The sequence below is a fragment of the Sceloporus undulatus genome, chromosome 5 (genome assembly GCF_019175285.1).
Source record: "Sceloporus undulatus isolate JIND9_A2432 ecotype Alabama chromosome 5, SceUnd_v1.1, whole genome shotgun sequence".
NCBI lineage: Eukaryota > Metazoa > Chordata > Lepidosauria > Squamata > Phrynosomatidae > Sceloporus > Sceloporus undulatus.
Window position 1 is genome coordinate 41,003,550 of NC_056526.1, and position 14,113 is coordinate 41,017,662.

The following is a 14,113-nucleotide window of genomic DNA, read 5'->3' on the forward strand; positions in this document are numbered from 1 at the left end:
CATTTTTTTTAAAAAAAAAAAAAAAAGAAGAAGTCAAAATGCTGGTTTGAGGGCATCTAAACATACATTTTCCCCACTCGCCTAAATAGATACACTCTGAGATAAGCTATACCACTTGATTGCATCGTTTGTACAAAACTAGCCCTCAGTAACCAGAGTCACGGCTAGCATCCTCATGGACTATGTGCTAGTTTACTGTCAGGCTCCCCACAAAAACATTTCGGAAAACCCATTGTTGGACGAGATGGATCAGTGATGTTAATGTAGCGGTTCCTGCACAAGAACAAATCAGGCTTTGAAACAGGCAACCCACCCCATAATTTTTAATACAATCAGCTTGCCTCAGTACATTTCCACAGAAAGCCACCATTTATTTGCAATTAGTTGATTTGCTTCCTCATTCTTTCCCATCTATGTAACAAGTTCTGATTAACTTTAGGCTTTCCCAAGCATACTCCCTATTTCCATTTAGCCCTGGAAAACAGAACTTGACATTTGGTCACTGTTGCTGCTGGTATGAAATAGAAGCCATTGCTGGGATCTTTGTGGTATTGTAGGGAATCTCCTATCTCCATTCTCAGAATTCCTTTTAAACTAAGGGTGTCCTTCAGCTCTCTTTGCTGCCTGTTCCTGAGATATGGTGTTGCTCTGGATTGAAAGAAGAGTTTGAAAGAGAGTGCCAAAAAGTATATCATGTTGATCCCAAGCCAAATGATGTGGGCTCCTCTGTTTACATCACATCACCTGACAGAATATCACCATAAGTGGTGGGCATTTCAATTCCAGACCTTGGAAAAGTTAGTTTTTTGAACTACAACTTCCAGAATTCCTCCACTGAGATGGTAGAGTGAAAGGCAAAATGGCAGCACATTTGATGGTGCCAGTTACTAACTACATCCTATCTACAAAATTTATATAGATAAATCCAAGTCTATCTTAGGTCTAATCTACACTGCAGAAATAATGCGCTTTGATATTGCTTTAACTGCCATAGCTAAATGCTATGGGATTCTGAGATTTATAGTTTTGTGAGATATTTAGCCTTCTCTGTCAGACAACTCTGGTACCACAACAAACTACAAATCCCAGAATTCCATAGCACTGAGTCATGACAATTAAAATGATGTCAAACTGCATTATTTCTGAAATTTGCAATCTGCAGACTTGCAGTTTGCAAGTCTCCTTAAAATAGACTTGGACTTATCTATGTAAATTTTGCCATTGCTTTCCTCTGAGGCTCAGACAATGTGACTTGCTGAAGGTCAGCCAGTGGATTTAATGGCTGAGAGGGAAATTGAACCCTGGTCTCCAGAGCTGTAGTCCAACACTCAAACCACTCTACATCACACTGGGGATGTTCCCACTAGGGGAAACCCCGCGTTCTGAATCAAATCCAAGGAGTGGCGTTCATATTAGGATCCGATTTAAACCTAGAACGGTTCTAGAGCAACCCGCAATTGTCCCCACTACAAATCGAATCGTAGAGCGGGATAAAAATTTAAATCGAATTTTCCTCATTTAACACGTGTTAAAAAAACACTAGGGTCCAACCTACGTTTTTCCATTGATTCGAGTTAGGAACCGGAATATTTAAATAGGAACGACAGCCTTTGAATCGGGTTAGATGGATGGGAGGAGCGGACTGCGGTGGGGGCTGTCCTTGGGGGAGTTGCCCTTTCTGTCCCCATCCGTCGTGGCTGTCACCATTTTTTCTTCCCTCACCCCTTTGTCTGCTGTGGTCTTTCAATAAGAGATAAGGATTATTTTTATTTTTTATTTTAATGGTTTACAGGCGCTTAATCTCTTCAGCGCTTTAAGCGCCTGAAGTCCCGGCTGCTCAAGCGCCTGCATCTGCAAAGGACTACAAGGCTTCTCCCGGTGGATTGCAACCTCCCCTCTGTGTGGGGAGAGCCCATTTCTAACGGAGGAGAGGCAGGAAGGGAAGGCTCCTCTCAAAGAGGCATTCCCTGCCCGCTTGGGCTCTGATCTCGCCCAGACAGGGAAGGGAAGGCTCCTCGCGAGGAGGCATCTGATCACGCCCAGACAGGGAAGGGCTCTGATCAATTGGGGGGGGGGATAGAGCCTTTCTCCCTCTCTTTCTCAAACGGAATCTGCCTTCTCCTCCAACCCTGGAAAGAGAATCTTTGGGAAGAGTGCTCCCTCCCTGCTTTGCCAGAAGCCTCCCCCATTCATCTGTGGGCTCTGTGAAGGGATTCTCCCTGGCTGTCTTGGGAGACATGAAGAGGGGATGCTGCCATGCAAAACCTATCCCATAGTTCCTCTGGAAAGAGCTTGGGTTTCCTACTAAATTCGCTTTGCCAGAAGCTTCCCCCATTGATCTCTGGGCTCTGTGAAGGGATTCTGCCTGGCTGTCTTGGGAGACATGAAGAGGGGATGCTGTCATGCAAAACCTATCCCATAGTTCCTCTGGAAAGAGCTTGGCTTTCCTAAATTCGCTTTGCCAGAAGCCTCCCCCATTGATCTCTGGGCTCTCTGAAGGGATTCTCCCTGGCTGTCTTGGGAGACATGAAGAGAGGATGCTGCCATGCAAAACCTATCCCATAGTTCCTCTGGAAAGAGCTTGGGTTTCCTACTAAATTCGGAGGGAAAATGTATATAAGGCTGACAGCGCTTATGACGTTTGATCGTTTAAGCGCCTTGATTGGTTCATTTTTTTTAAAAAAACCGCCAAAAATACATCATTTCACAAACGGTCAATGAAATGGAAACGCTGACAAAATTTAAATCGCTTCCAAATAATCCGGGTTAACGTTACGTCATTCTGACGTACTATTGATTGACAGCTCCAAATAAGGTATGGAAGAGAAGAATCGCTTTATTTAAACACCGATTTCATGCCAAGTAGGAACGCTTGCAGGTAAAAACTTCGATTTAAATAACCAGATGGGAACGAAGAATAACGCGTTTTGGAACGCGAGATAACACCAGGGTTATTTTGAATCGGTTTTATTAAAAACGTTGTATTTTAAATCGTTTCAAATATTAAGTGGGAACACTCCCACTGGCTCTTATAAGTGAGGTATGTCTGTAATTAAAATATTTTACAGGAGAGAAAAGCTGAGGTAGGAAATAAGCAATTATCAAGAAGTCAGGCATACAGTGGTACCTCGGGATACGAAATACCCAGGTTACGAAATTTTCGGGATACGAAAAAATCCCATTGGAAATCATTGTTCCGGATTACGAATGTATTTTCGGGTTACGAAGAAAATTTTTGGTGCTTTTCGGCGCTTTTTCGCACGAAACGCGGCTTTTCCCCATTAGCGCCTATGGCAATTCGGCTTACGAAGGCTTTTCGGGTTACGAAAGCGGCCGCGGAACGAATTACTTTCGTAACCCGAGGCACCACTGTAGTTATGTTGTTTTGTTTTTGTTTTAAATTGCAATGTTAGTGAATGTTAGTAAGTTGCGTCAATACTTTTAAGCATCAAGTCCTATTTTACAGCTGAGAAACAATGAGAGCCAGACTGTTTGTGAACGAGGCAAGCAAGTATGAATAAGGCTAAAGTCTTTTTGTTAGATCTTTTGTTAAACCATTGAAAATCACAAGCTCTTGCTGATCTACTCAGTGACAAAATGCATCTTCTGCACTTCAAAGGTCTCTAATTCAGTCCTTGGAACTTCTGTCCAAAATCTTTGAGAGCCATTGCCAGATGCTGCAGACAATACTAAATCAGAAGGACCAGCAGTTTGACTGGACATATCTATGGCATTTTTCTTCTGCAATTCACCCAGATATCAACAAGTAGATGCTAATATACATTCTGCTTTCTCCCCATCTTTACAGTCCAAGCACAGTTGTTTATTACATAAGGAAAAATAACAAAAACAACAACACAACAATAGTTTATTAAGGAGACACTGTCTAAAAATCCATATGGGAGTGATCAGGAGAAAATACAATGAAAAGTAGAAATAGAGGCATGGTAATGATGAAACATATAATAGCTTTCCTTTAATGATGCATGTCATGGAAATCTTTAACCACAGGGCTTTGCGGAGTCACATATGTTACTCATTTATTCTACCTTTCCCCCTCCCTCCACTCCATTTAATTACACCCTGTGAGCATGAGAGAGCCACTTTTAAAAATTATTATGTCTTTTTTGGAACAGGATGATACAACTTTCCCCATTTTTACTGGATTTGTCAGCCATTAGTATTCCCTTGCCACATATCTTCTACTAGGATCAGCCAATAACTAGCCAGAGTGTTCAGAATTACATAAATTGGAGTTGAAAATGACTATGGCCGAGGCAGGGCTGTGCTTTTTCTACTTTGAATTCTTCCTCAAAGCCATAAAGCACTTCCCAGAGTGCACCAGTCATGGCTGAGTACCAGTCACTCCCAGAGACCCCAGAACTGTTTTAAAGGGGGGCTCAACATTTGCCAGCAGGTTGTTATTAATTTTGACTACTTCAAGGTATGTTTTTATGAAACAATGAAAACACAGTAAAGATTGCATTTAGACAATCATTGTTATCATCCAATTGAAGAAGGTAACAATCTAAGTACTGTACCAAGAAAGCAATGCAAAATAATGTTCATTTAGTATCTTTTTGACTGACAATTCCTGAGAGGCTCAACTACATAGAAGTGGTCCAATTTGGCTCGCTACTGTGTCATTTGGCCTTATTTCACACTTGACTTTTCTTACTTCTGTTGCAAAGTGCTCCAAATGAAACCTCTATCCAATCTACATGACTTTGTTCAAAGGAAAAAGAGAGAGTTTTGCAATGACAGCAATACAAATCTTCCTGCCTGTGAAGCTGCATTCTAAGTGTACCTATTTTTCAATTGGACATCCATAAGCAAGGGTCTCACTGCCATTAAAGCAGTCCCTTTGCTTCTTGTACTGGTTGTATGTTCTGCTGCCCAATAGCATCTCATTCTCATTCTGCAGTAAGGTGCGTTGTGGATATGGACATGCTATGATGCCATATTCCTTCCTAAAATCAATACTTAAAAGTGTTCACACTTTCACACTACAGCTCCCAGAATCCACCATGACAATAGCAGTTGTACACATTTTTCCATATCTGTTCATCTGCACTTTGTTAACACTCTTTCTATCAACTACACTAAGGCCCCGTGAGATGTTTCTGAACCAACATTTCCTTGGTATAACATCCAAGCCAAAAACTATTAAAAATGGTTGTGTTTACTAAAAGGAAAATGTCTGATGGTTCACTTGTGCTGTAATGTTGTAAAGGGAGTGAGGATAGGGAGCCTAGAAATGTCAGAAGAGTGTTGCAATCAAATAAAGCAATTTACAACCCCACCTGCACCAAGACAAGAGTATGAAAAGTATGCACCCATTCCACTTGACCCATAACTGGAGGGTTTTCATGTGGTCTCACCCCTCTGCAAGATACAGATAAATTCCATGCCCTTGAACAAAAAGAAACCCTGTTTATTCTGTAGTGTCAAGTGAGAAGAAGATCAGAGTCTATATTGCTGGTCTGGCATGCAGAAGAAGTGAGGTGCTGTCACAGTTTCACCTGGAGACAATGAAATCTTTCATGTTAAGCAGGATGACAAGCTAGAGAGGATTGCACTCAATCTTGTGGGTTGGGGAAACACATGCATTAAGGAATTTTAGCTATCTGGTGAAGGACAACAAAATAGAAATGCAAAGGCTCAAAAAGAGGGGAGGCAGGCCCTAACTCACATGATTTGATTCAACTAGAACTACGCTAGGAATCTGCTGGATACCAGGTCACACAAGTTGTCCCAGAACTTGCAAACTTACTTTTAATTATGATTATAGTTCTACAGTCCAAACAATAGTTAATGTTATAGTTATGACTGGCAAAAAAATGTAACTCTGCTTTTCCATTTCTCAAAAGGAAATAAACATTCAGGGGCTCAACAGACAGGCGGCCCAACACTGCTCCTTTCAGCCCCGGAAGCAGGCCGTGGCAACCACATGCCACAGTCTGTACATGGAGCAAAAAGAAGCCCTGAAAAGGAGCTTCTTTTTGCACCATAGAAGGGGCGCCATAACCGCCGTGGTGCAGAGCTATGATGCCTCTTGTGCACAGCGCTGTTTGGGCACTGCACACAAAGGACATCATCATGGCATGCCCCGTGTAAGTGGGTGCATGACAAGATGGCACTCTGGCAGAGGAAGAAGGACTTGGAGCATGTGAATGCCCAGCCTTTCTTCACCCCTAGTAAGCAGGCAGGCAGGCACAAAGTGTTGGTCTGTACTGCCTCATTTCAGTTACATTAAAACTGTGCATGTTATACAAACTGATCTGTGAGACTTTCCTCCTATCTACCTTTTTGTATCAACACCTACAATAGAGCACAAAGCAATGACATGGGATATAGCACAAGCTATACTGAACCTTTTGATTTTCCTATTTCATTATTGCATAAGACCATATCCCTGTAACTAGAAAAATAACTAAGTTATTTCTCAGTGAGTTACAAGCTTAGTGTAGCCTAGTTATACACGACATTTTAGAAAGGGGAATGAATTACAACTTATACTTTGTAAGTAGTCCCTTCCAAGTTCTTAACTCTCCATTTGATCTTGTGAAAGTAGCTCCACGTCATTTGTGGCAGAGGTGTTTTCTACCATCTGCTACTGGCGCCTGTAACTAAGTGCAGCAAAGAATGAACTTAAGATTCTGTACATAAAAAGCATAGTCTCTAAGACTAAGTTGTGGCTACTTTGCTCATATAGGAGATTGTTTGGATTGCTGGTGTTGTTATGTGCCTTCAATCTGACTCTGACTTACAGTGACCCTATCATAGATTTTCTGGACAAGCCTCATTCATAAGAGGTTTGTCTTTGCTTTCCCCTAAGGCCAAGAGAGTATGATTTGCCCAAGCTCATCCACTGGGTTTCCATGTCTAAGCAGGGATTCAGACACTAGTCTCCCAAAGACCTAGAAGATTATCAGACAGTGGGGGGGGGGGGGAGTAAAAGGCATACTCCTGGCAAAGTTGTATGATTGTGCTGAAGATTTTCAGACTCAATGCACTTATCCAGGACTTAACCCATGAAGATCCAGAAACGCTTCAACAACCAACCATTCACGGGGAAGTCCCAGGAATGGTTTGTTGCTAGAGCATTCTTGGATCTTCATTGGTTAAATCCTGGATAAGCACAATGTTGTCTGAAAATCTTCAGCATGATCACACAACTTTGCCAGGAGTATGCCTTTTTCTTCCTTGAACTTTCCCCATCTGATAATCTCCATAGTCCAACACTCAAACCACCACACAATACTGGCTCTACCAAGGTGAATAATATGTATCACAGAGGATAGAGTTGGCATAACAGTTTGCTAGTAATCACTGAGCCTTCCAAGATTAGAGTGAGAGAAAGTGAGCAAGTTCTATAGATATATGTGTTTGAAATTGGGAAAATAATGGAATATGCAAGGAATTGTACCTGGCATGTGGCTGTGAAAGGGAAGGGAGTAATTGTAGCAGGATGTAACTCTCAAGCAGCCTTCAATTTGGAAGTAGTTCATCATTATGAACTCCTTATAGATCAGGATTATCAGATATAATTATCAAATGCTGGCCTAGCAGATGAAACAGCTGTAAAGACAAGCAATTATTAATTCTTGTTTCTAACCAGTTATAATGTGAAGTATTTGTGAACAGGACCATAGGCACTAAAAACATAACACTATGTCCTGGGGAAACAGATATCTACACACAGAGAGATGCAAAGAATAATAAAATAAATAATAAAATAATAAAAGTTTATTTCTATCCCGCTTTTCCAATTCAGATCAAAGTGGCGTACAAATCCAGATAAAATTACAATAATCAATAAAACAGATAAAACAAGGTATATAACAGCATATAAGAAGCTCTCACTGGTTTCCAGCACATAAAACAGGTCTGTGAACAGGTCTGTGAACCTATCAGTTTGGCTGAGCACTTCTCCACCAAGCCCTTAGGTGTGGTCTGATTACCCCTTCCTAGACATCTGATTCATGCAGGGAAATAATCCAATGCTCTGTCCCCAAATTGTTTTCCACCTTGATTTACAATCAACATTTTTTGGTGAGTGTGAGAGTAAATCCTCACCATAGAATCATAGGATCTTAGTGCTGGAAGAGACGACAAGGGCCATCTAATCCAACCCCTGCCTTGCAGGAATATGCAGCTAAAGCACTCCTGAAAGAAGCCCACCCAACTTCTGCTTAAAGACCTCTAAACAAGGAAAATCCACTACACTCTGAGATAACTTACTCCCTTGTTAAACAACTCTTACAGTAGAAATGTTCTTCCTAAGGGTTAGATGGAATCTCTTTTCTTGTAATTTGAATCCATTGGTTCATGTCGTAGTCTCTGGAGCAGCAGAAAACAAGATTGCTCCATGTTCTACATGGCAGCTCTTCATATATTTAGAAATGGCTATCATGTCATCTCTCAGCCTTCTCTAGTGAAACATACCCACCCCTTACGTTGTGATGTGATCATCTTGGTAATTCTTTTCTGGATATGTTCCATCATGAGCAGGACATATGTGAGGCCAGAGAAAAATATGAAACTACACTGAGAGAAGGAGATACCAAAATCTTTTAGTGGCACAGAAATGTATCCTGGTGTCCAGGGCAACTGAGATGATTCCCTCCACTCAACTGCCACTTGCAGCTTTGGAAGTGTTCCTCAGAACCAGAGCCACACAAAACAAAGTAAACTGCAGTTTAGGCCTCAGATTAAGTGGGGACTCCATTTTTAAAAAAACAGAACAATTGAGGGATGGGGGTAATACTAGTGGACCTCATAAACATGACATATGGCAGGGGTGGAAATCATAGAGCATTCTCAATGTTGTTGAACTTGAGCTCTTATCTGTCTCCATCATTGACTATGTTGGCTAGAGCTGCTGGGATCTGCAGTCCAACAACCTATGGAGAAGCAACTCATTCTCTTGGCTGGTGTTGGGCCTTGAAACATCTGCAACCTGGTCTCCAGAGCCATCTGTCAGCCAGCTTCTGTGTATGCTTCTCCTACACTGCCCTTATAGAGAAAGAAATAGGAGAAAAGAGAGAGGCAGACAGAGAGAAGAGAGGGGTCACAGAGCATGGAAGACAGATGGAGGAGAAGGTGGAGTGACAGAAAGAGTTGTGGGCAATGGGGAGAGAAGAAAGAGGGACAGAGAGGCAGGGAGGGGGGACAGGTGTGTATGTGTGTTGCAGCATGTTAGCAGCTTCTCACCCCTGCATTTCCCTCATATATAGGCTAGAGCTAATGGATAATGGACACATATTGGCCCAGCTAGTGACAGCTGGCGCGGAACCCAGGTCAAAATGCATGATCGCCCTCTCCCCAAATCTTTCTACAAACCAAATGTTACTGCTGTTTTGAATATGTTTTTAAGTGACTTGGGCTCCAGCTTAGTGGGAGAAAGGCTGTAAATAAACAAAAGGTATTTATCAGTATGGGATGCTTAATATGCATTTGGCATTTATAGATGACTTTGATATGCTGAGATTTAGCCACAGACAAAAAAGCCACTCTCTGGTCTTTTTAAATACCAGCATTTACTTTGTAAGCGATTGTTTGCTTTTTCATTTTTCAGGCCCCCAGAAGCTCAAAACCTCTAGAAATTCTGGCATCAGGGATTTTACCCCACTATCTCTTTCCTGTCTTCCCACTTAAATACCCTGAAAACATCAGAACCTATCTGATCTCAGAAGCTAAGTAAGGTTGACAGAAAGTAATTAGTGAAGTTGAAGGCTTTCATGGCCAGCATCCATAGTTTTTTGTGGGTTTTTCAGGCTACAAGGCCATGATTTAGAAGAGTTTTTTCTTGATGTTTTGCCAACAGCTATGGCTGGCATCTTCAGAGAATGTTCTCTGAAGATGCCAGCCACAGCTGCTGGCAAAACATCAGGAAAAAACTCTTCTAGAACACGGCCTCATAGCCTGAAAAACCCATAAAAACTAAAGTAGTTAGCACCAAAGAATACCAGTGCTGTAGGCTATATTTCAGAGGAAGGCAATAGCAATACACTTCTGAGTAATCATCTGTGAAATCCTTATGGAATTGCCCTAAATCAACAGATTACTTAAAGGCACATAATTACTGTACCTTATTTCCTTCCTTCTCAGCCCTGCACATGGAGGAAGAGCACTAGAGAGTAGCTTTCTTCTGTGTCACAAAACTGACAACTAGCAACAAAACACTATCTTCTATTTAAAAGAATGAGTAATAGAGCAAAGAGTAGTTTAAATCAAACAAAGACATTTGGAAATTAAAGTGATGAATCAAAAAGTGAGAGCAAATACATGGTGAGATTTGTGACATGGCAAGTACTCAGTGTGTCGCCAGTAAAATATGCCATTCATCTCAAAATCAGTACAATTGCATTTGGGATTCTTGGATCATTTAAGCCCACACTGCCACCAACCATCTGCTGAAAGAAGAAAAGGTAAATGTATGTCCTTATTTATTTATTTTCACAATCTCCCAGGGAAGCAAAAATTTGAGCATGTGTTTCTTTGGTGCCACACCAGGTTCCAATAAATCAACATTGGAGCTGCAGAAATCATGCCTGCATTTATTCTTTTGTTCCGAGGGGAAACATTCACATTAATATATTTGCTGGGTATGACAGAAGAGGCAGGAAATGGTGGCTCAAGATTTGAAATTCAATCCTACCATTTCCAGTTAGAGAGTTCAGTTAGCAGTTTCCAAGAGGCACAAATGGTTAGAATAAACAACCTTTAGAAGAGCTCTTCACAAAATTAACTACAACTTCCATCATATTGATCATGCTGGTCTAGATGGTTGGGGATGATGGTAGTTACTGACCAACACATAGAGAGGGCTCCATCTTGGGGGCAAGACCTTATACTAGGCAGCTTCCTATGATAGGAAAGTAAAGTCACATTCTGTGCTTCTTTCTTTCTGCAGGAAGTAACTGAGTTTTATTTTAAGTCCTATTTAGGATGTATGACTCTGAAACAGCTGCTGATCTGAGACAAGGATCTCACCATCTACTGACTCATTTATCATGAAGGATGCAGAGATGATGAGGATTTTGAGCATGCATGCTTTCCTCCCCTCTGAGTCAGCCTTAGGAAGAGGTTGATCCAAAAGACAGAACTGAGAGTTCTTGCATGGCAGGGAGTTGGACTGGATGGCCCTTGTGGTCTCTTCCAACTCTGTGATTCTATGAGAATACAATAATGTCCATTTAGTGCAAAAGACAGAGTACAACAAAGCTCAACTGCATGTGGCAGTTTCCCTCCTGTCCTCTTAATGTTCTGTGCCCACCTTCAGCAATGGCAAAGATGTCCTGCTACAGACAGCTTGTACACTTTGCCCTTGATACTTTAACATGACTTGGCAAGTCAGTTCTTCCAAGAGCAAGACTGAACCCCTGGGAGCTTTAGGACTTTTTTGATTTATGAGGAGTAATTAGGAGGATTCAAGTATGTACTCTCTGTGTACATACAATGGCTTGGGGCGGAGAAAGCTAAACTGCCCAGGAGTATGTAGACATTGGCGATTTAGAAGGGGCCCAAGGCAAACAGGAACTGGATGGGCCACTAAGCTGACAGAACATGTTTTGACTGGTTAATGTGAGAGGTTTCCTAGAAGGGAAGCCCATGAAGAAATGGCACATTCTCTCAAGAGAAAGAGTGGAAACCCCCCTCAGGCTCATCTGCCCTCACTTCTGAGTGGAATGAGCAATTTCTCTAAATAGCTGACTGGAGGGAATAGCTTTGCTCTAGCTAGCGGTTGAGGGGAGCAATGGAAAACATGAGCTATGTCTCGGGTTCCCAGTTCCAAGGATTGCCATGATTCATCCAAAGAATGGGTGACTCTTGTTTCGATTGCAAAGGGAAGACATGCCAAGCAGCTGGCATTTATTCAAAAAAAGATAGAGGCAGCCCGGGAGCACTGAGCCATGTGAGAGGTTCAACAGAAACTCCAGAGTTCTCTCCCTCACACACACACATACACACACAATCTCAGTTGCTCTCTTTCTTGTTCTCTCTCTTGGCAGAAGGGAGGGGCAGAGGCAGGCAGCTGCCTGGGGCTTGGAAGGCAGCCAAGAGCAATCACTGGAGGAAAATATGGTACCTCTGCACCTTTCCACTTCTCTGTCCAGAAGTGCAAAGAAGGGGGGCAGAAAGTAAGAACAAAGGAAGCGGGGAGCTGGAATCAATGGAGGCCACACTGAGCTCTTGCCTCAACCCAGCTAGCGTGCTTTAGACACAACACACCCAGACTCCCTCAGCTAGCATGGACTTGTAATCCAAAAACAGCCCCTTGCCTGAGCCCTGCTTTAAGAATACAACTTGTCTCCCTGCAAACACCCTTGCACTTCTGGAAGGGCCTGGGTTTGTATGCCACTCCCACTGGTTGCATTTAGGGTTGCCTGATATCAGAACCTGGCCCTGGGTCTCAGGGCTTGCCTACATGAGTGGTTTACCCCAAATTCCTCCTGGGCTCACAGCATCCTGTTTAAAAGATGCAGGGCCAAAATCCCAAATTAGGTCTGGACTCTCTTCATGACACGCGCATTCAATTCATTCAACTCCCCCAATCCACATTTAAATAACTCATCTTTTGCTACAGGTTTCAGCTCCCTTTGCAATGGTGGTAGTGGCTGCCTTCCCTCATAGTCCCTGCAAGCTTCCTGGTGCTGATGCTGTGGGCACAAGTCACTCTGAGGTCAGAATGAGGCACTTAGTATCAATAATATGGCTGGGCACCTTGTTCTGACCTCAGTAGGGGTGCTGGATGATAAAGAAGGGTTGCGTTGGAAGGCAGCCACTCAGGGGAATTCAGGGCCAGAATAGTCCAGGAGCAGCCGAGCATATTCTAGCAAGGGTAGACCTGCCCTCAGAATCTGGTCCTCCTTCCCCTGTTCTTGATGGTAGTACAACACCTCTATAGCACATGAATAGAGCCTATGTTTTCACTCAGTCCTTGTGTCCTTTATGGATGAAGCATTGTCTCATCTTGGTAGCTAAGCAGGATCAAACCTGGTTAGTACTTAGATGGTAGACTGCCAATGAATAGTAAGTGCTGTTTGCTATGTTTCAGAGGAAAGAACTAGCAAAACCACCTCAGTATTCCTTGCCTAAGGTTGCCAAAAGACTTTATCACATGGAGAAAATTGGGGGGTTTAACCAGCAAGTAACCTGTGAAAATTGCACAATTGCAATTAAAGATTTTCGCACACATTGTGCTTAAAGAGCCATTATCCTGGAAATAACAAAGGAATAACCAGGCAAGAAACAGCAACAAATCATTCACTGGATTTCCCCATGAATGATTTGTTGCTGTTTATTGCCAGTTTATTCCTGAGATAATGACACTTTAATGTCAACGTCGTGTGAAAATCTTAATCACGATCGCACAATTTTCACAGGTTAATCACTGGTTAAACCCTCAATTTTCCCCATGTGATAAAGTCCAAAGTTTCATCACTAAGCAGTAACTGTTGTTGGTCCAAGGGAATCTGTTGTGGATTGGGTCCTTTCATTTCACCTTATCAAGATGTGTTGATTTTCTCCATTCTCATGGGGAGAGAACACAAGAACACAATATGAGAGGTTTCCTAGAAGGGAAGTATCTGCATAGTATGTGCATGCATTTGTTGTATTACAGTATCTGTATGCATTTGTTGTATATAGCTAGGCCACTCCAAGACCTTTTGTTGCCTGAGATGAAGGACAAAAGAGGTTTCTCTCACTTCAGGAACATAAGTCAACCAGACTGACAACTGAACCTTATTTTAATATAGGTGACAAGATAACATCCTCCACCATGGTCAAGGGAAGCAGGCTAGCACTGGAGCTCACGGTAGGCTGTGTGACACACAAGCACTCTTCCCTCCAAGAAGAAGTGCTGCCACCAGTATCTGCTGCTACCTAACCTTAAGGCTGGCCCTGTATGCAACTGAAGGAAATGTTCAGAACGGCCACTTGGTATACCTTCTTCATTAAAAAAAAAGTGGAAATTCTATTTTTCTTTGAGATATAGAAAGTAAGCAAGGATACAAAGAATTCAAGAAGTAGAACAGTACATTTATTTGAACTGGAAATTGTGGTTTCAAATTTTACTTCATCCACAAACTCGTCTGGGTGGTCT

General features: G+C 42.2%; 1 protein-coding gene across 1 annotated transcript in view; it reads right to left on the minus strand.

The window, feature by feature from the left end:
* Positions 1-14,113, minus strand: part of EMP1 (epithelial membrane protein 1) — a 43,868-nt gene that overhangs the window by 17,448 nt on the left and 12,307 nt on the right. The window lies entirely within an intron of this gene.